General features: G+C 46.3%; 1 protein-coding gene across 1 annotated transcript in view; it reads left to right on the forward strand.

Moving 5' to 3' along the window:
• Positions 1-18,929, forward strand: part of CRYBG3 (crystallin beta-gamma domain containing 3) — a 1,541,789-nt gene that overhangs the window by 541,321 nt on the left and 981,539 nt on the right. The gene's annotated exons all lie outside the window — the stretch shown is intronic.

Raw genomic sequence — 18,929 nt, forward strand, 5'->3', positions numbered from 1 at the left:
CGCGTGACTACTCAAGAAAGACAGAGACACAGTTCTGCGCGTGGTCAGAGGAAAAAAGCAATTAAACTATGAAAGGGTGTCCTTTACTATGTTCCCTGACTTCACCATTCATGTTCAGGAGGAGAGACGCAAATTTATGGCCGTGAAACAGAAACTGAGGCAAGCTCAGATAGACTATGCCCTACTTTACCTGGCATGCCTCCCGAGTCATGCACCAGGCCACCCAAACTATATACACGAAGCCACAGCAGGTGGAGGATTTCCTCAAGAAACTTAAAAGACAGAAGAATGCATCACTTGCGCATGATGATTCACCAAGAGCACACTCGTCCGATTTGGAGTGAATTCCTCAGGAATTGGCGAGTGATCGCTATGATTCTCTGCTACTACAACATGGACGCAGCACCGATATGACCAAACCGTAGAACATAAGATACTCTTCGCCAAGATTGGAAAATGAACTTGCAGTGATGATAGCACAACTGGACAGTACACTGACACAATGAACAGCCGGACACCCTTGACGCTTCTTCAGGGACTTGTTTGACAACGCAGGCCTCCTGGATGGTTGAGAGGTACTCGTGAGCCATCCAGCAGAACTTTCCCGAATGGGTGTACCCCACTATATTTTTACTTTTGCTTCTGTTTTTGTTCCTTTCTACTCCAGTTCAATACTGGGATGGGTTTGATACAATAATTATGTTTGACTGGGTTTGTGTTGCTGGAGAGGGGGAATGAATACAACTGGCATAATTGGGATGCTTCAGTGGGTGGGGGGACGGAGGTGGGCAGTTCAAAGCTTTGACAATACTGGCAAATGTTATTTAGATAGGAAATATGACTCATACACTAGACAACTGTTGAAATACTTAATGTCGCAAGGTAGCAGATATTGTGATATAAGACACTGTGTCATCTCAGGAAGACAAATCTGTTTTGAAGGTACTATCCTGGAAGGTCAGAGGTCTGAATGATCCAAGAAAATGTAGACCGATATTGGCCTATCTAGACAGGCAGCAGATACAAGTTGCTCTGCTGCAAGAGACGCACATTAACCCGCGGTCCCCCAATACATTTGCCATCAAATGGGCGAATGCTAGGATTTTCTCTTCTTACTCCTCCTATGCTCGCGGCACAGCCATATTGGTTAAAAGCAGACACCCTTTGTATTAGCTGGAACATTGGAAGACCCACAAGGGAGGTATGTGATTGCATGGGGTAGACTAGGCAGGGACTCAGTGATGATAGCAAACTGCTATGGCCCCAATGTGGATACTCCTGAATTCTTCACTACCTTGTGGGGGGAAATAGTAGACGTGAGGTCAACTCTTATCATCTTGGGGGGGGGATTTTAACGTCACCCTAAATCCTGCACAGGACAGATCTAATGCTGCCATACATCATTATAACAATTCCCAGGAAGTACTGCAGGGCATAATGGAAGAAGGTGGCTTAATAGATGGATGGCATCACACACAGCCACAGGGGAAAGACGGGACACACTTTACAACATGCGCCAGGACATGGGCAAGGATCGATTACTGCTTCCTTTCAAGGGGGTTGGGGTCTGCCATACGCAATGTTACACACCTGGCCAGGACGTACTCAGACCATTGCCCTGTAAAAATTTTGTTCACACCGCCAGGATATGACAAGCCCAGGCCTAGTTGCCGATTACAGCCAAACGCCTCGCTGGATACAGTCTTTCAGACCGAGCTTGGGGAGGAAATACAAGACTTTTTTCTTAGAAATAAAGGCTCAATAGACACCGTGAACGTTATGGGGGAGACGTTCAAGGCCACAATCAGAGGGTACTGTATTTCAAAAAGCTTCGGGGTACTGAGAGATATACAAAGAACACTTGAAAAACTAGAACAGGAACTGAAGGTCGAATGGGGGAGGGAGAGACAGGTCAGATACAGTCGGATTTCAGGGAAAAACTATCTGAATATGAAGAAACTGCAGCTAGGGAGGTGAAATTCAAAGGTTGTTACCGGGTAGCTCATAGGTACGGGGAAGGAGAGCGACCAGGGAAAGCACTGGCTGAAATAATACGATGCCCATATGCTAGAAATAGAGAGATCTGAGGGAACGTTCTGCCAAGACAACCTCGGCATACTCGAAGCACACACCTCACACTATGCCACACTATAGACCACGCAGCGACATGGGTCGGTGGACCTGGGTGCATTCATGGGGGATGTAGCGCTCGGCCGGCTCAGTGATACACAAAGGGAGTTCCTCAGTGCCCCTTTAGAGATCGATGAAATCAGGGATGCAAATATATACTTGAAGAATGGGAAAGCGCCAGGCCTGGATGGCCTGCCCGCTGAGTTCTATAAAATCTACATTGACATCATAGCGCCGGTCCTCAAGTAAGTATTTGAGGAGTCCCTAGAAGTCTGGATATCCCCCCCCCCTCAATGAGGGAAGCTGTGGTAACGTCCCTTTTGAAACCAGGTAAGTCCCCTAGCTCCTGCGACTCCTACAGACCGTTGTCGCTCATAAATTACGATACAAAAATTTTAGCCAACGTATTGGCCAATCGTCTAACTCTTTTGATGGATAAGCTCATTCTCCCCGACCAGTCAGGCTTCGTCCCTGGTAGTGCCACTACCAACAACTTGCGCACTTTGTTCTCCCTGATACAGACCCTGGCACCAGAGTTCCCGCTCGCTGCTGTTTTTTTAGATGGCACTATGGCATTTGATTCAGTGGAGTGGGATTATTTATTCGAAGTGGTACAGCGAATGGGCTTCCCAATATTATTTATCTAATAGATGCAATTGTTGTATCGTCAACCCACAGCCAAGGTGTTGATAAATGGGCACTTGTCCCCGCATTTTCCATATCGAGGGGCACCCGACAGGGATGCCCACTATCCCCACTACTATTCGCCATAGCGATTGAACCGCTGGGGTCTAGACTTCGCCAAAAACACCAGGATAAGGCGTTTCGATGTTACGAACGTCAAATCCTTATATCACTATACGCTGACGACGTAACATTCTACATCAGGGATCCCCAACAAAACATCAATCCCCTGCTAAGAGAGTTTATAGTCTTTGGCAGACTGTCTGGTGTTAACATAAACTGGGGGAAATCGCAAATATTTCCACTCACGCCAAAAGTCCCCAAATTTCAGCTGGATTTTCCCCTTGAGTGGTGTGACTCTGACCTCCAATACTTAAGCAAACAGGTGACTAAAGACAGGGAAGAAACAATACGCCTCAATTATGGTATAGCTATTACACGACTAGCCAGTAACGTCATACGCAGGATCTCTTTACCTCTATCATTTGCAGACAGAGCCTCCCTTATAAAAATTATAGTACTCCCCCCAATTCCTATACTTGTTCCTTAACATTCCTTATCACCCCGGGACATACTTCTTTAAACCCTACGCACTGAACTGATTAGATTACTCTGGGGAGGTAAACAGCCATGGCTTAAATGGTCCATACTCACGAAGCCATCCGACCAAGGGGGTTTCGATATCCCAGACTTCGAGGTTTACTATGTAAGCGCGCAAGCCCATTATGCATACTATTGGATACAATCCATAGCATATGTGCCACAAGTGGCCACTGAAGACTGGCTCGCAGACCCTATTCCACTGAATGGCCTCATACACGGACCAGCTGGAACCCGCAGGACACCACCCACAACAGTCACAAGTACAGTAGATGCATGGAGGCGAATAACAGATCTACTCGCATCACCCCTCCTGTACTCCCCGTGACTCCCATTATCATATCATATCACCCAACTATGGCGGGGTTTTCAAACTTTTTGCAAGCAAATTAATGTCACTACATGGGGGACCTTTTCCAAGGGGGTGTGTTCCGATCCCTAGAGCACTTGTTCCAAGGAATGCAGCCTACACCCCTAGATGTATTCTTAAATGTGCCATTGAGGCAAGGGATGAGGGTGGTTATCCCTACCTTCCCCCAAGAACCGGAGAATCTTGTCCCGCTACACTTCATGCTCAGTTCCACAGATGGGAAACTCTTGGTATCCGGTATATATCGTTGCATACGCACACAGCAAAAGGGCATTACTAGCTCGGCCCGCACAAATTGGAGTGAGGAGTTGGGGAAAGAAGTGACTGATGATCAATGGACGTATTGTTGCACACAAACTTCGCACATATCTGCAAGCTGTAGATTAAAAGTGATACATAATAAATTCCTGCAGCGCTTATATTACACACCCGTTAAACACAGATTTAAGCTGTCAGACAATGATAGGTGCGAGAAGTGTGGAAGGCCTGGGACGGGATTCCTGCATTTGGCGTCGGAGTGCCCAGCAGTGCAGGAGTTCTGGGTACCGATACACGAGGCCCTCAACAAAATGATAGATAGCACACTGGAGAAGGATCCCCTGATAGCACTGTTAGGCTACTGTGCACAAATACCCAATGCGTACAGGAAATGTATTGCTATAGCTCTACTGCTAGCCGAGCTTTGGGTGGCATGCCGGAGGGGTAGTGGGCGAGCCCCAAAGTTTAAGGAATGGTTGACGGACATCTTATACTGTCAGGAACAAACGTCTCCATATGCTGAGACACAGCCGAAAGCCTCCAGACCTAGGGATATCTGGGGTCCTCTTCAGACCTTCCTCCTCCAAGGGGAAGTGGAGGACACAGGCACCTCTTCCGCAAGCGAAGCGGTTCATGAATGATGTGTGATACATGCTGATCCCCCAGTAGCCCTAAGAATACCTTACAGGGCAGATGGTGCTCTCCTCTGTGGACACTTGGAGCTACAACACAAAATGCATGCCCTGCTACTGATTGATAATAGACCTCTATGTCGGACATTGATTTTTCTCTTCAGTCAGTCAAATGTCTTTAATCGGTTAGTTAAAACCATAAAAGCAGTACGCAATACATTTAAACATACATACATTATACAAATAAAATTTACAAATATACACATGATTGTAGTTCATACGTTCATTCTTAAAACAATTAAAATCTTTGATACAAAGAATAGATATGGAGCATTATACAATTAAAAAAGGGCCACCCCTGTTTCCCAGTCCTGTTTCCCACTGCGCTTGATACATTTTCCCAGAACATAGTTGACAGATATCAACCTAGATGATTATTCGTCTGGGTGAGTCTTATTTTATTTATACGGGCTGCCGCTACCAAAAAACTGGCTACGCTGTATGTGACCTGCACAGAATTAAGCATTTGCAAGTGTAAAAGTGCAGGCCTCACCTGGGCAAAGTTAAGAACTTTCAGGATTGGGTATAAAAAATTTTTCCGTGCCACCAAGTAATGTTCACAAAACATCACTAGATGAAGCGTGTCCTGTGTAGAGAAACTATCACAGGTACAAGGTGGGGTATTTACTGGGGTCCCCCACTTTGTGTAGGTACCAAGCACAAGGTGAATGAGATTGAACCTGAACCTAAGTAAAAGAAACCGATGATATGATTTTTCTCTTATTTTCCTTTATCTTTTTTTTTTTTTAAACCTTTATTGTGCACCAATGGTATACAGTTACGGGCCCACAACCAATCTGGCCGGCCTCGAAAGCAAGTCATTGCACGTAAGACAACCATAAGAAATCTCAGCAGTCCCCAAGGACAAAATCAGCAAGTATCCTAAATCTCACGTTAGGGGAATGGGACCACCGAGTGTAGGAGTAAATAAGGTTCATTTTCTAAATTATAAAACAAGAAGGATCAGAGACCATACAGTCCATCGAAAAACACAGAGTGGGCAATGTACACAGCAGGATGTCGACAAGGCAAAAGAATCATAATCGGGATAGCGGCACAAGATTATACTGGGCAGGATAAAAAGCATACAATCAAATTTCGTACCTAGCATTACCCACCTCATACACGTAGGACAATCTCAAGAATGTGAATGTGGACACCAAAAAGAGAAACGGCACATGGCATAACACCCAGCCTCCATACTGACCCAAGAGAAGAAGGAAAAAGAGAAGAAGAACTAAGAAAAGAAAAGAGAAGAAATAAAGGACCATAGAAACTAAAAAGGACAAAACAAAACCCCTCCCCCCAACCCCCCACCCCGCACGCATGTAGAGGCTACGGCCCACCCCCCCCTTAACAGTGTGCCTGTCGCCCGAAAAACGAGTACCCGAAATATAGAGACAGAAAAGAGAAAGGAAGAAAAGGAAGAAAAGTTATATATAACAAACTGGAGGAGGGCCGATCATGCACACAGGCTGCCGGTCTCCCCGGCCATATATTTATCCTCTACCCCAAAAGCCACAGTAAGCAACAATAATCGAGTAATACAATAAGAAATGGGGAGAACCATCATGCACTGCGCCAAGAAGTATATCACAGGAGCGCGCAAAACCGCTCCTCCGCCAGCCACACAAATGTCAATCGATAAAGAAACCCACCTAGCCCTGGCCTGATCTTATAAGTCCCCCGAGGCATGCCCGCCGAATAAGTCCCGTCCCAGCCAATCTAGGAGAGCGGAGTGTCCACACATAGTAGAAGAGCGACATGGGAATACAAAATGGACGTCGCCGACCACCGACAGAGTCATCTTCACTGACGACCCGCACCCCCAGGTCCATATCATGACTCGTGGTCCATAGCAAGAATACAAGGGCGAGGAAAAAGGAAGCAGTAACAGGAGCCAACCGTTGCTGAAACAGTGTCTGGGCCATTAGCGGCGTTACGATAGACGAGGCCACCATCCCCTGCCGGGAAGGGAATCCTTCAGGATAGCTGAGGGACACGGACATCTGTTCATAAGCACCAACACAGTCTAGGGTCTTCCGGTCTCCACCTCACCCATGTGCAACCACAGTACGCCCCTCAAAAACAGTAAAGGGCCAGCCCTCAGGCACCGGAGAGCCATCCGATCGCAGTCGCCCCGGTGTGAGCGTAATATCGTCAAGCTTCTTCCCCAACGCTTGAAAACCAACCTTCCAAACGGACTGTAGGTCATCGAGAGCAGCCAGAATAGCACCGCGAGACAGAGTGGGCCGTGCCTCCCTCATCACAGCACCACTCGGTAACTCGCAGTCCCAAGCACAGTGTGTTGCGAGAGGCAGGTTAATACGCTGCATCTCGTTCAGGCAGCCATTACGCGGTTCCATCTTGTAGGGAGAGTGAAGGTAGAACAGGGACGAGTCCGGCTCGGATAGACAACAATCCGACTCTCGGGGGCCTGCAAAACACACATCCAAGGCGGTATACAGTGATGGTCATCCCCACTCCGAGTCAGCGCTCACAGCAAATTCGGGAGCGTCCCATGAACACCGGGCAGAATCGAAGACGGAGCGGACACAGCGCACCACAGCGCTCCTCAGGCAGACAGTATATCCAGCAAGCCCCCACCTCGAGGATGCAATCCGGCCGCGTCGTGTGGCAACCAGAGCTCCTGCCATAAATTTGCCCCCTCGGTATTCACAGCGTCCGGCGGACCGACTCCGCCCAGGCCCGGCTGGCCGTTGTTGACAAGCTAACACCCGGCCATGTTTCGCGGCCGAGGTCGCGGCTTCAGGGTCGCTGGGGCCGCAAATCAGTCTTGCGGATATCTCTGGTTAGAAGGCCGGCAGAGGCTACGGGATTGCGCGAGCGATGTCGGCGCATATTCACCGTCCCCCCGCTGCAGTTCAATTTCAGGATCGTGAACAGGATGTCCGTGCGGGGCTCGGAGGCTTGACGAGCCGGGAGCCTACACTTCCAGTCCGGTCGCCATCTTGGCTCCTCCCCTTCCTTTATCTTTTTATTATCTCATTGTCTATCAATGCATCATACCTGGATATGTGTTAAATGATAAACGTGAGTATTATATGTGAGACATATTAATTGCGATACAAATAAGAGGATTGTACAGAGAGACAAATTACAATTTACTGAAACTTGCTATGTGGATGTCAAGCTGTAATGTTATGTTATATGATTAAACTATAAAAAAAAAGGTTTAAATAAATAAATAAAACGATATGTTCTACATAATAAGTATTATCGGCAGCCTTGAGTTGTTAGACCGAATTGTCCAAGCATAACTATTTCTACATAACATAGAAGACTGTGTACACCTAGGTAGCTTTTTTTGCCTCAGAAGATGGGCTATTTGCAGTGGTTGAAGTGGGCAGGATCGGCCAGGCACAGTGTCCCCCTACTTCAATTCCATAGGTTCTGTTCTCCTACTACTTTTATTTTGAACATGCATCCCAGGATGGCAGAAATCGCTAAGGCCTGCAGAGACGGCTCAGCATTCATTGCCGGTGGGCACGAGCTGGGCGGACACAGAAGGAAAAGGACTGTCTTTACCTTCTTGCCAGAGAAGACAAGGACAGTGTCCACTTCTGCTCTGCCGCTACAGCTGCCCCCCCAACATTTTCTTCCTCCTATTCCCTCTCTTTCTGTCTAGCAGCTCCTCCTCTCTTACTGAAAATTGTGACTTCAAGAAACGGTTCTCACCCTCTTTTTTCCTTTCGTTTATTTTTTCCCTGTGAAATAGATCCAAAAAAGAAAAACACTTTTGCCAGAAATTTCGTCTTTTTCTGACATTTTTCTATGATAAAGTGCAGCCTCAGGAATAAAAGGTTACAAATATGAAAAATAAATAAATAAAGGAAGACTGAGTGGTGGCCACATTGATTTTATTCACACCCAAACACATTAGCACCACTTTACAGAGTTTGCCAGTCAAGTGCTACTTTTGTTTTCTTGCCTTTCTTTAAACAGCATTGTTTTCCCCTGGCGGGTAACAAGTGCACCAATCCTGGAGATACTGCAGTGCGTGGATTGGAAAACAAAATGCGTACCGCGGATCTATGTTCATCGATATGGTCTTTTTATACCATACTGCTTACGTTTTCTAAGGATATAAGCAATGGACAGTGAAACGGGTCCATTCCGATCCCTGTAGTCATGTCCTTAACTTTTCAGGCACAAACACTCACAGATTTCTGAATAGTGATTGTAAAAGCGTTAGGGTAACCATGTTTTTCCTGCTTACATTTTAAATGCTTTACTTAATTTTGCATTCTCTAGGAGTGTTTGCTTTTTCCAGGATGTTATTACTTTTTTTTGTAGGCAGCATATTGCTCTTGTCTAGTGCATAATTTAAATTGAACTGCATCCAGGTGTTTATAGTGGGGCACAATTGGGTTGCAGTTTAAGGCAGTGCGAGTTCGATCAGTGGGGCAGTATGGTGTTCAGTGGGGGAGAGGATGTGGCACTAGGATCATAGCTGCCGAATTTGGAATTGAGAACCAGGTTCAGCCTTCATGACCAGTCCAACAGAACAGTTTCCTGAGGGAGCACATTCCCATGCTAGACCTTAGAAGGCCCTGCAAGACCTTAGAAGCCCTAGTGTCTTAGCACCAGCAGATGGACACTAGCGGTGGCAAGTGTATGTTAACTTTGAAGGCTTGTCCACCACAATCCATACTGAAGTTCAGCTCTAGTCTTGCGGGCAGTCCTATGAAGCAGCACACCTTAGAGCAAAAGTGACTCTGTCACTGAGGTCACAGGACCCTTGGGAAGGGCCGGTGCGACCGGTGTGACCGCACCAGGTGCAGACTTTGGGTGGGGGCATTGTGTATGCAAGTATAATATGATTTTAATATCGGTTGCTGCTTCCTTCCTGTCTATCAGCAGTAATTTTCGGCAACAATAAAAATGTCATGATAACTCCAGTGATTAATGTTCTTCCTAGAGAGAGATCGGAGTTTTGTCTAGTGGAAGTTTTGACTCATGGAAAGGTAGCACAGAGAGTTAATGCGCCTGCTGCAAAGAGCATGTACCATGCAGATCACAAAATGCCATAATGTAAATCAGTCAGTGCGTTACTGCTTTTGCCAGGGACATCTTTTTATTACTTGCAGTTTATAAGTTAAAAACCTAACTCGTAACAGTGAGCTATTAACTGTCCTCTAAGAGCTGAATACAAACTTCATTATATAAATTAGAGTGTTGTTTTTTTCCTCCAGTCTTCGTTTATCTTCTTTTTGCAAAAAGTGTTCTTTTGGATAGAACTCAATTCTGATTATTGAAGAGAACCCCCAACCATGGTATTGCATGTTAAATTCCGAGTTTGTATTTTTCCAGACCAATCACTATTAATCTACATAGCCTATTAGTATGATTGTCATGTGAATCCTAAACCTTGTAGTCCTCAGTCTTGCGTAACATTTTCTTTACAGTGATTTACACATGTATAATTGATTGTCTGTGTAATTTGTGTGATGTAAATTGTTCTGTCGCCCTACACCATTATGAGTGGCGCTGTAAATGAAATGCATCTGAGAGAGAGTGTGGTTATGGAGACTTGAGGGGCACTGTTAAAGGGCGGTAGTGAAGAAATCCATGGTGGAGGTTGTTATTGGGGGGAACCAACAAACATTGTTGCACAGGGTACCACCAGCGCTAAAGCTGGGCCTGCCCTTGAGGCCAGTCCGCCTCATCCGTTGGTACCTCTATTAGCCTTGTTTCAGCAGTATTCGCTGAAACTCACCAGGTATCAGCAACGCAGGATTTACACGCACACCTACCTAAGTTTGCAAACTTCACAGTCTCTCTGATTCATGCACAAGCACTCTTAACATGTGCTGCCTGCTTTGGGCCACTGGAATTATTCAGCAAAGGAGGACAAAATTATTCAGCAATGTTGACTAAATTATGCAGCAAAAAAAAGGCTGCAGCGTAATGTAGTATATTTCTTAATAGTTTATTAATTTGACATTTGAACACATGCCAACTGTCTCTGGAAAGATTATGCCTTATTGGTCCCAGTGTAACATACAAATGCAGCAGTGAGAAAGGTGATCATTCACCCCTTGCAATTTTCCTCCACTTCGCAGCCACACAAGCCACATTTTTTGTAACTTTTGATCTGTTTGAGCTACAAGCAATTTATTAGTTAAAATTGTCAGATTATGCAGCAGATCTTGAATAATGTGGCAAATATGGCAGAGCCATAATTATACAGAAAACATTTGCAAACTAGGAACTTTTGCCATTCATGTTTGAACTGCTCTTGTGGAAAAAGGAAGAAGTGCTGATGACCGAAACTCCATAACTCGGAGACAAATGGCTTGTACTTCCGCTTTTAAGCGTTTTTAGGTCATTCTGTGATTGGAAACGTATCCCACTCTGTGAATTTATTTTAATGTCAATAACTCATAATAAAACCTGAAATTATCATGTGTATCCATTTGTTGAATTAAATAACATAATAGCTGTAACTGGGCAGTGAAATGCCAAACAAATATTAAAAATTGGTATGTGTTGGAACTCTCTGCCCATACATCTACAAATTGAGATCGAGCATAAAAAGTTTCGTAAATTTCTTAAGACCTGGCTATTCTAAACTTTCTTCTCTGTCTGTGTCTGAGTCTTGGCAAAGTGCTATGAGACCTCTGGGTGATATATGCGCTCTACAAGAAACACTACATTGACATAGACATGTGTTGCACATTCTGGCCACACCTCGGACTCGCTCCACTGATCCAATCCTTGTGTTTTACAAGCCCTCTGATTCTTCACCCACAGTTCCCCAACTTTTTTCCCCACTTCGGCCACTGGCTATTTGTAAAGTTGTCGCCACAGTATGAAGGCTGCAGAAAGTATTGTCTTTAGTTCTTTCAGACCTTGGTTATTTTAAGTGAATAGTCTTTTTGACAAGTGTTGTATAGAGTGTACACTCTTCTTATTTGATACTTTTTAATACTCTGTGGTGTATTTTGCATGAGTTTCACTTTCTGCAAACAATGTGGTACAGAGTAAACTCTCTCCATAGAGTAAACACGGTTTACAGTACCCATTTTCTATGCATATTAAATTCTCAGTGTAGGTTTGATGACTGTTAAGGTTTTGATAAAGATAAAAGCTGTCCATAGAAGGTAATTTATGTTGGAGCGGACGTGGACGCGGAGTATGGCTTTCTCTGAACAGCTGTATACATATTGAACACCATGTGCAATGAGGGTTTTGCAAATATCTGTGGTTGATTGTTTATGTGATCTAGGCTACATGTGAAGTCTATGGTATAAGGTGAATGTTGCACATAACACATACTTGCTACACCTAATGAAGTGGTATCTGTGGTGGCAGTAATGACTCTTCATAACAATCTGAGCTATGTTTTACTTACTTTCGAGCCTCTAATGCTATACTGGTTTGCTTAGTAATGTCCCAAAAAAAGCTTGGATGATTCCATCAGTGATATCTTCAGTAATGTATTTTGAGATGTCATCAGTGAAGCCATAAAGGATGACTTAGAACATGTCATGAGTGATGTAATGGGTGTTGTCATAAGCAGTACATGCCTGGGGCACAAGTTATAGTTAGCTCTGCTCACTATAACTGGTGAATTTCTGTGTTTTATTTTAGTTCAAACTATATGTGGTCACTGACGTATTCACCCAACTACAACGTTACTTTAACCTTTGTTTTTTTCAGTGAATTTCTTTTTTTCTCTCGAATACTTGTTACCATATGTAAAGCCAGCCCTGCCACGTATGGCTGTTGGCTGTGCATGCAGGGGGGTTGTCTGCAGGACCTGCCCTGCAGTCAGGTCCTGCCACAAACCCCCCCAGACAGCTAACCTCACACTGTGCACAGCAGGTTCGCAACAGGGCGTGACCTGCAGCCAGGCTATGTGGGAAACTCACTCGGAGGAAACACTATTTCTTACTACTAATGAGGAATGTGTGGGTCCATATGGGTGGAGCTTGTAGGCGATATGGCGCTTTTGCATACTCAGAAGCAATTAAAAGGGAGAACTGTGGCCCAGCTCTCAGACCAGAAGACAACAAGAAAGAACCAAGGCGTCTTGAACAGTCACTACTGAAGAGATGGCGCTCCACTAAACCCATGATGCATTCACCACCATCAAGGATTTCAGATAGTTTTTCAAAGTGCAATTATAAAGAAAACACACTGTCCATCATTAAGAGGTTAGAGGGCTGTCCCCCCCCCCCCCCCCTTAGCCTCTTTAGGCCTTGGCGAACCTGTCCACTAAGGCCATATTTCTTTTTACAAAGAAGAGTGGGGCTCACAGCCCCTCTACCCAAGCCGTTTTTTGCCCTATTGACCCTATCCTACATGGGCCCAATCTGTTAATTAAGGGGAAGGGGGGCCATGCATCCCTACTCCCGAGCCTATTATGGCCCCTAGGACCCAATCCCCCAGTGCCATATTATTTTTAAGTGGCTGCCCTAGTTCCCTCTCAGGGCACCCACCATATACATGTTGGGGACCGTGGAGGGAAAGGAACTACAGGGGACCTCGCAGCCCCAAACCTGCTCCCTGGAGGGTTCGGGCCGGCATTGTTCCTACCTGCAGGGAACAGCTATTTAAGCTTCCCCCTCGGAGCAATATTAAAAGACTGCTCCCAGCCCACATGAGCATTATTAAAGTTTCTGCCCCCTGGGAGCAGACTTTGTGTTTGCTCCTGTTTGGCAGGAATTTTAAAAATTCTGTTGGCAGGAGGGACAACAAACAAGCTTCCCTGCCAGTGTCGGTGCAGGCAAGGAAAGTACTGTGTCTCGGGGGTTACCTTTCCGGAACACAGCAAGTGAGCCAGCCCCGTGGGATGTGGTCCCCCAGCCTTTTTTAAGGCTTGGGGAGTGTAGCCATGCAGCCCCGCTCCTCTAAAAAATATATGGTGGAGCCTGGGGGATAGGGTTATTGAAGCCAAATACATAATTAATTAGATTGAGCCCTGGGGGTTTGGGGCACCGGGGCTGACTGGTTGCGTTTTCTTTATCTACACATCTCTTTCTAATGAAATCACTTGGTAAAAGGGTTGAATCAAGTTGGCAGAAATTTTTCTGGCAGTATAAAAAACCATGGTATGCCATACGGTTTCTACAGCTTCCACGTAATCAGGTATGTCACTGCCCTCACTTTGGCTATACTGTATTTTATCATTTATCTGTAAACTTTCAGCAGGGGTTGGGCCTTGAAAATAGGAACTTTGTGGACTATTTCCAGGTTACAAGTTAATCAAACAGGCTTGCTTACCCGAAAAAGTCTACTGCATAAAGTGTATTTTAGGCATACACAATGTAAGACTTTGCAGGTCTATCATAAGAATTAGCAGTTTGAGAGAACTACTTGTCAAGTTACAAATGCTACAGTTTACTCTGGTACAAGCCTAACCTGTCGTCATTTGTTAACAACAGCTATTTAAGCTGCTGGTGGGACCAATGTCTTCACACTTTAGGCCAGTGTTTTAGCAATGGAATAATGAGATCATTTGATGACTTAGCCAATGAATTTAGGGTCCTAGTAGGTTTTTTATTTTAGATATTTACAGCTGAGTAACTTTTTGATACATTTGCAGATAAGAGGTAGTACTTAACCATTATGGGTTTATGGATACATTTGTTAGGATATCAAGTTGGGGAATTATTAATACCTTTTATAAAATCATTATGGGTACTTATAATCCAGAAAATAACATTGACATTAAGGCCAAATTTTGGATATGAATCTTCCCTTGTTGACGTGATTCAGAGCATTCAATTATCACAAGACATTCTCAACATCATTCTGCTTAATGTTCATTTAAAAAAAAAGTCTGTATGGCCTGTATTAAAGGCCTCATAAATTGGACCTTAGGGAGACTTCGTATTGCTTTTGCTGCCAAAATTCCCGCCGCAGACACTAAAAAATATGTTCGCTCTATGCCCTGTTATACTACGCTACTGATTGAAGGTGTTTGTTCAACTCAAAAGCATTTTTAAGCTTAAAATCCGATCAGAGCTTAAAATGATCCCGCTAAGCCGATATCCTAATACTCTAGGAGACTCACTTGATGGGAACTAAAATAATCTGTCAACTTAGATACGGGTATACTCACGTGTTCCATTCAGGTTTTACCAGGGGGTCCCAGGGAGTCGCATTTCTGATCCATCGCAGGGTTCCATATAAGCGCAATACGTTTTGAACGGATACACAGGGACGATATGTCTTCGCTATGGGTACTCTACACGGGGAACAATTTGAGCTGGGTTGTCTATATGCCCCCCACCACTGTCGTGGGCTCTGGTGGACCATTTCGTCTGAAATCCCAGAGGGACTAGCAGTGGTGGAAGAGGACTGGAGCAAAAACATGTACCTAACAAGGGACATATGGCGAGTGATGGGGGGGGGGGCACTCCCACACACTACATCTCAAAGCTGGGTCCCCTGGTGGAAGGGCTGGGTTGGACGGACCCAAGGAGGAGACTTACACGGGAGGACCAGGGGTACACATATGATTCTGGAACACATGACATCTTCTCCCACCTGGTTTATATTTTCACGCCTTCTAGTGCCGCTGGCAGAGTGAGGTCCGCTGAGATCCTGCGAGGAGTTTGTCGGATCATTCCCTCGTAGTGCTAAAGCTACAGATCAGCCTGGAGAGACAGGCTTTCCAATGGCGTCTCTTCCCTTGGCAATTACAGGATGAAAAATATCAGCTACATATGCACCAGGTGATAGAGCGATATCTCAAAACCAATGTGGAGTCGGTAGAGGCGGCCGAGACTGTATGGTAAGACATGAAACCGACGATATGGGTTATTGATATCTCCTATTGCGCAGCGGAGTGTAAACTTGGACGGGAGTCACTTCTGGGGCCCAACTAATTGATCTCAAGCAGCGTAGCCGGGGGGGGGGGGGGGGGGGGGGGTCCAGTGGGTCACCACCTGTTATACATGACGGACGGACCCCGTTTGGCATGGCTGGTGTCTCGTAGCCGGATTTATCAATGGGTGGACAAGTCAAGTAAACTATTGCACAGCAGTGCCAGGAGCTCTACAACCCCAGTCTATCCCTAGTATACATAACCCAGATTGGGGCGGGGGGTTCTCAGTGACCCTGCATTGATTGCAACGAGCTTTGTGGATTATTACGCGGAGCTGTACACTCCCAGAGAGCTCTTACCGGAAGACACGATACAACGGTTTATAGACGACCTGCCGCCTCGGGCCCTTTCCAACGATGTGAGAGCTGACTTCGACGTCTGCCTAACCATGGAAGAATTAAGTGCTGCACTGGGAGATCTGATTTCCCAATTGGGATCTCATTTCCTTGCGGTCGTGGACGCTGCTGTGCATCAGGGCCGCCCCCAGCAAGACTGGAGACATGCTGAGGTAGTTGTATTTAACAAACCAGGTCGGCCCCTGGAACAGCATACGAATGATGTTTTATTTTTCTTAACAGCCATCAATAGGACGGGCCCAAGGCTGCTCCGCATTATGCAAATCTTTGGTGAATCCTTGGGCCTCTTTATAAATCCCCGTAAGTCGACCCTTTGGACATTGAAGGGGGCCAGTGGACTGGGCCCCTGGGCGTCGGCTGTACTTAGGGCTACAAAGGGGTGAAGTACCTGGGGGTCTGTGGATCAGCAATGTCACGCACGTCGTGGGATAGGAATATTGCTCCGGTCTGAGCATGCTTGAGAGAGGAGATGAGAACCTGGTCACTTATGCCTCTCTCTGTCTATGGCAGATCAGCTATTTTTAAAATGGTATCCCTTCTGCGTCTGCTCTACCAATTGCAGAATCTTCAGTACCCGATCTCACAAACCTGGTTCGACAGGTTAATGTGGCGCGGGGACAGTTTTTGTGTGGGGGGGTATCCCTGGTTAGTCGCCTTACGAACCTGCTTTCAATCTATATATTGTGGGGGTCGCGCACAGCGGACATTCAATCTTATTATGTTGCCTTACACCTGTTGGTGCTAAACGAATGGTGGTATGGGAATAGGTAAGACCCCACATGAGTGGTGGCCGATGGGGGATGCTACTCTCCACACTATCCTGTATTAGGCCTTTCTACACTGATACCTGCTGCCAGAGACGCAGGTGGTGTTCCTGCTTTGGAAGCAATCCCTCCGCAGGATGGGGTGGTGGGGTAGACTGATTGGGGATACCCCATTGTGGCACAATGGTAGACTACTGCAGCTGGCTACACTAGCTGGCTTCCATCGGTGGGACGACCTAGGAATATCTACATTAGGATCTTCAGAAAGAGTTTAACATACCTGAACTCAATTTGATAAGAATCTGCAATTTCCCTTAGCAAATCGGAGCTGGAGGCTCAATCCCAATGAAGCAAAGGTGTTTATGGGGGATTTGAGCAAGCACAAAATTTCGAAAATATATCAATCCCTAGTGTCCAACAGCTTCACTACACTAGACAAAGTTAGGGAGGCGTGGGCGCTTGATTTAGGCCAACTGGATGGGAATGACTGGGCAGAGGTGTTGGTATCCCCGCGGGGTGCAGAAATAGCAACCCGGCTATGCCTTATACAATTTAAGTATCTACACCGGGCTTATTACACCAGGCAAATGCTATGGAGGTCAGGCTTAATATTATCTCCTCATTGTGTTGTGGCCATGAGTAAGAGTCCTTCATATACACAGTCTGGCACTGTCTGGCGCTTGGAAAGTTTTGGCGGGGGTCATGGCGTGCCTCTGGGAAGTCCTGGGATGAGATGTCCCTGTTTACATAGCGATTAGCTGGAGGGAAACATCGGCAGAACGATCAGAGGACTGAAGGGTAGTTTTGATTTTTGGGGGACGCTTCGAGTGTTGGTAGCTGGGCGAGTGGCCTGACTTAAAATGGTGGCCCTCCCAAGACTTTTGTATTATTTCGGGACCCTACCGCTCTGGATCCCGGCGCGTTTTTTTAAACAACTCAAGGCCATGATTACGGGTTTGCTGTGGGTGGTGGGCAGACGGCGAGTGGCCTAGACTGCTCTGATGTGTCCGTGAGCAGCGGAGGGATAGGCAGTGCCTGATTTCAAAACATATTATATAGCAGCCCAATTACAATGGGTCACGCAGAACATAGCAGGTAACTTGCGGGGACCTGCAGAACAGAGGGATAGAGCCCCAGGGCTTCAAATACTTTCTCGAATTATGTTGAACCACCCCATACCCGCTGGCGAACTCCCGAGGGACCTCAAAACAGCATGGCAGTGTTGGAAAAGGAGCTTGAAAAGGGCAAAGATTGACGTTCCGTATGCACCTGACATCTCATTATCCATGTGCAAGGTATTACTTCATGGCTGGACCGGGAGGGGACTGGCTGGTTGGCAGGGCCGGACTGGGAATCACAACCGGCCCTGGCAAAGTGCTCGGCCGGCCCCCCCTTCCCCACTCGGGGGGTTGGAGGTGCCGCCGAGCGCTTTGCTAGGGCCGGTTTTCGGCCGATTTTGTTGCAGGGTCGATTTTGCAGCTATGCTGCAAAAACGGCCCTCTAACAAAATCGGCCCCCAGGAGCTCAAAAACGGCCCCCACCCGTGCGGCCGACCGGGGGATTGCCCGGTGCCCGCTATGGCCAGTCCGGGCCTGCTGGTTGGCAGAAGAAGGGCCTGTCTACTATCAGTGATCTGTATAAAGATGGCGTGCTGCTCCCCTTTGCTGACCTACAGGAACAATCTGGTCTATTAGGGGGCGACTTTTTGTTACATGCAGCATTCACTATGGCAATTCGTGAACATTGGAAGGAAGGTCTCATAGAACCAAAAACAACCCTGGGATGTCAATACATAGTAACGGCGCCAGAAACCTTCAAGGCGGTCACAAGCCTATACCACCGCATGACGCAAGAGATGTTGGGGCCTCTGACAGAACTGCGGCATAGATGGGAACTAGACACATATCGGAAACTGAACTGCAGACCTGGCATGAGGCAGGTCTTGATGCAACGGGCAATTTATACGCGGAGGGCACCCTCTTATCATTCGATACTGGTTCTAGAAAATGGTATCCCTGCGGGTCAGTTTCTTCTTCACGCCGCTATAATAAGTTCTTTGTCGACCACCTGGGGAGACATGACAGCTGAGCCGCAAACACACCTGGTTATTCAGTACCTACACGTTATGGGGGAAGGCTCACATGTGGTACACTGGTTGGGGGAAGCACTCCTAATACATACACAGAAGCCATTATTGAGACTACGTGAGAGGTG

The sequence above is a fragment of the Lissotriton helveticus genome, chromosome 8 (genome assembly GCF_964261635.1).
Source record: "Lissotriton helveticus chromosome 8, aLisHel1.1, whole genome shotgun sequence".
NCBI classification, from domain to species: domain Eukaryota; kingdom Metazoa; phylum Chordata; class Amphibia; order Caudata; family Salamandridae; genus Lissotriton; species Lissotriton helveticus.